The following is a 4,122-nucleotide window of genomic DNA, read 5'->3' on the forward strand; positions in this document are numbered from 1 at the left end:
TTTGGCGTTGCTGGTCACGTAGCTCCAGCGTCCTTTGCCACAAAAATGCAACCTCTCCTGCTTCACTGCGCCCTGACTGACGTTAGGTTGCTTTCCTACATTTTCACCTTATGCAATCTTATGCATTTCTACTCACATCCGCGACCTATTCGCGACACAGCTTCGTCTGTGCGGGTGCTACGACAATTACGTTGTCGTGGGTTGAAACTTTCTATTTCCTGAAGCGCCGCAACAAGACGAGAAAACATCCGTCGGGAAGGTGGGTTCTTGTCAGGATATCGTTCTCTGTATAGTACCGCTCCCTGCGTAGCATTTCGCCTACCTTCAACAACAACAACAATAAAAGAAACGTTATGTCGATGCAGTTCGTAGGAAGGACAGCCTTTACTGTACACCTACTCTCCACAACAGTATTTAAAAGGACTAAATTGTTGTACTAAAATGTACCCGTACATAAGAAAGCAGAGTTACAATTACTGTTCTGCTAACTTACATTCCCCATAATGAATAGAATTTCTACCTTCTCTTCGTTGGTGTACATTCTAGTCACAAAACTCTTCAACTGACGATGGTTGACGGAATGACGGATGTGGATTCTACTTATGTGTACATTTGTCCTCTGTCAACGTCAGCACATGGGTGTGTTCCGTTATCCCGAGTACCTGCACTAAGCTCTGGCAGCGTCAATGTTATGTAATTAATAACGTTGTGTTTCAGTGAATGGTACACTGTGATACGTTTTTGAATAGATCTTTCGGAGAAGAAATGAATTACCGAATAAAAAATACAAGGTTCCATTTTAAAAAAGTCATACCGCTGTTCATATCTTTATAAAAAAAACAAAGTTACAAAGAAGGCAGTCATGCTGATTGATGTCCCCCTGACGGCTAAGGAACGTTTGCTTGAAACATTTTGTAATTTTCATCTGGACAAATAGTTATTTAGGGTGGTCAAGATAAATTGGGCACCCTGTATACTACTGAAATTTTTGAGATATGTATTTAAAATAATTCTGGAATCTGTTGTAAGACTTCACTGAAAACAATACATACTTTTTCAGAATTTTAAAACATAAATAAACTGAATACAGTACAATATATTCAAGAGGTGGGCATAAAGTACCCATAACCTCCTTGGTACTGCGAGGGGTAAGGAATAAATACACTCCTTGCGATAAGAACTACAACACTGCGAAGGATATTAACGATACATGTTGACTATACAACTTAGATATTAACGATATTTTACTTATTGTGCATGTACAGTACTTTAGGAACAATACATTATTAAATCTGTAATTGATTTAGGGGCGTACATGATGGAAAATTTAGTACACCCAGCTGCCATATCTGGCAGTAAAAATGGATCTAACTAGGCTGGGCATTAAGTCAAATTTAGCTTGGATAGGAAATACAGGTACGTAATACCAAGCTGCTTCACCCCTATGCCATAGTTTGTCATATTGTATGGCGAGAAGTGGAGTGTCAGTCTTTCGTCAGTTTATGACTATGATCAGTAGGTGAGACATCTGGAGAATGTGCTGGCAGGACCAACGGTCGAATACGCTGTGTATCGTGGTAGGTCAGCATCAGGGGCAGCATGTGATCTTGCGTAACGGTGTTAAGAGATAACGTCCCAGGGTCTTCGAAGACAATCAACAATGACTGACTTTAACACTGTTGTCCAGGCCTGTGAATCAGAAGTGTGCCCAGCGGCATCCCATGGCATCGTGTCTGGTGCTGGGCGTGTATGCCGATGACGAGTGGGACGTGGCAAAGTTGTTGGAGCCCAACACGCAGATACATCATCCTGACGCTGTACATAGCAAGTTGACTGAGAAGACGTCGCGGTGCCTCCCCTGTGTCAAGTGTTAACTTGAGCCCACCACTGCCGGCGCTCCTCTCTGCGGCCGCGCCAAGAAAGGGCGCAACAACTTTCACCATGGTGAAAGAGAGTGGGCCCTCCGGAGCTGAGCACACAGTCCATGTGCACACTTGTCTTGTTGCAAGGCCGCTTCCTGATTCGAGGTATATGACGTGGCTGTACGATCCCGCACGGCCGAGCGATCAGTGTCTTTTCTCACGTGCGCTAGTCGCGTGGAGCCAATGACATCCTGCATCGAGTTGAGTGTGCCATTCCTGAACCCATCGGTTCAATCTTCATATGTCAGTCATGCGATCCCGACTAATGATAGCAGCAATATCGTGGGCGATAAACTGCATTGTCGATAGGTCATGATCCTGCCAATATCGAAATGTGACACGTTCTATTAGGCGTTTGTTCTTCTTACATCTCCTTCTTCTTAGGCCTCCTTCAACACTCCCACTCTAGAATAACCAAAGTATTATCAAAAAAACTTTAAACCCGTGTGTGTGTGTGTGTGTGTGTGTGCACCAAAATAACCTAATAATAAGTCACACAATTAAAAGACACACTTTATTATACAAGGGTTGACTGAAAAGTAATACGTCCACCTTCGTGACTCTTCAACAGTTGGCAGCATTGGTATGCGGCAGGTACTGGCTTGTTCCGTAGCCTCTTCTTTACAGCTACAGTTGGCGGGAAGCCTTAGCATTGAAAGGTTGTGTTGTTACAATGTAAGGTACGGAACCCTGCGGAGACGGTCGCTCAATGAGATTTAAGCAATGTGCAGTCATTGAATTCTTGACAGCAGAAGGTGTCACCCCAAAGGAGATTCATCAGAGAATGAAAGCAGTTTATGGTTATTGTGTTGATGTGAGTACTGTGCGTCGTTGGGCGAGTAAGATTGAAGATGTTGAGGCGGGAACATGTGACCTGCGTGACAAACAATTACTTGCACGTCCTGTCACAGCAACCATCGATTTTCACAAGCAAAATGTTGACAGATTGATTCAGGACGAGCGTCGTATCACTCAGAGGGAAATTGCAAGAACACTCGGTATTTCACAACAACGTGTGGGTCACATTATTTCTTTGTTGTGCTATCGGAAGATCTGTGGGCGTTTGGTACCCCGGATGCTGACTCCTGAAGTGAAAGCGCACAAGCTTGACACCATTGCCGGCCGGTGTGGCCGAGCGGTTCTAGGCGCTTCAGTCCGGAACCGCGCTGCTGCTACGGTTGCAGGTTCGAATCCTGCCTCGGGCATGGATGTGTGTGATGTCCTTAGGTTAGTTAGGTTTAATTAGTCCTTAGTCTAGGGGACTGATGACCTCAGATGTTAAGTCCCATAGTGCTTAGACCCATTTGAACCATTTGACGCCATTCTCCATTCAGTTGTGACAGGAGACGAAACGTGGGTACTTCATTACGAACCGGAGACGAAACGTCAGTCTATGGAATATCGACACAAAGACTCGCCCCAGAAAAAGAAATTCATGACGCAGACCTCAGCTGGAAAAATCAAGGCCACAGTGTTCTGAGACGCAGATGGTGTTACCCATGTTGGTTTCCTTGCTCGTGGAACAACAATTAATTCAGAGCGTTACATCACAACGCTGGGAACTCTGAAACGACGGCGAACAAGGGTTCTAAAGGAAAAGGAAAATGTTTCCCTGCAGAATGACAATGACAAACCACACACTTCACGAGCCACCACAGCAGAACATCAGAGACTGAATCTCACCACCGTATGGCATTCTCCATATAGTGAAGATTTAGCACCATCCGACTTCCATCTGTTCCCGATAATGAAAGACGATCTGCGGGGACATCATTATGCTTCTGATGAAGACGTTGAGAGAACTGTGAGGCTGTGGTTGTGGAAACAGAGCGTCGACTTCTTCCGTGACGGTTTCAGAAAATTTGTTCACCGTTGGCAGAAATGTATCCAATTGGCTGGTGAGTGGAAAAGTGAGTATTGGTAACTAAAGATCGCATTCTAAGGATTATTTCTGCGTTTGATTTATTAAAATATTCCCATCCAAACCCAATTAACGAAGGTGGAGGCATTACTTTTCATTCAACTCTCGTAGATGGTAGTTTACAAATAACGTTCAAGCAATATTCAAGCCTATAACAAAATTAAATGCTGAACATTCTCGGTTGCAGGAGAAAGGGCGCAACCAGCCCCCATGGGAACATAATACCAACAGCGGCCGCCTTCAAGCACGTAACATAATGTACGCTTTGAAAACAGCAGC

This window comes from Schistocerca nitens, chromosome 1, assembly GCF_023898315.1.
Source record: "Schistocerca nitens isolate TAMUIC-IGC-003100 chromosome 1, iqSchNite1.1, whole genome shotgun sequence".
Lineage (NCBI taxonomy): Eukaryota > Metazoa > Arthropoda > Insecta > Orthoptera > Acrididae > Schistocerca > Schistocerca nitens.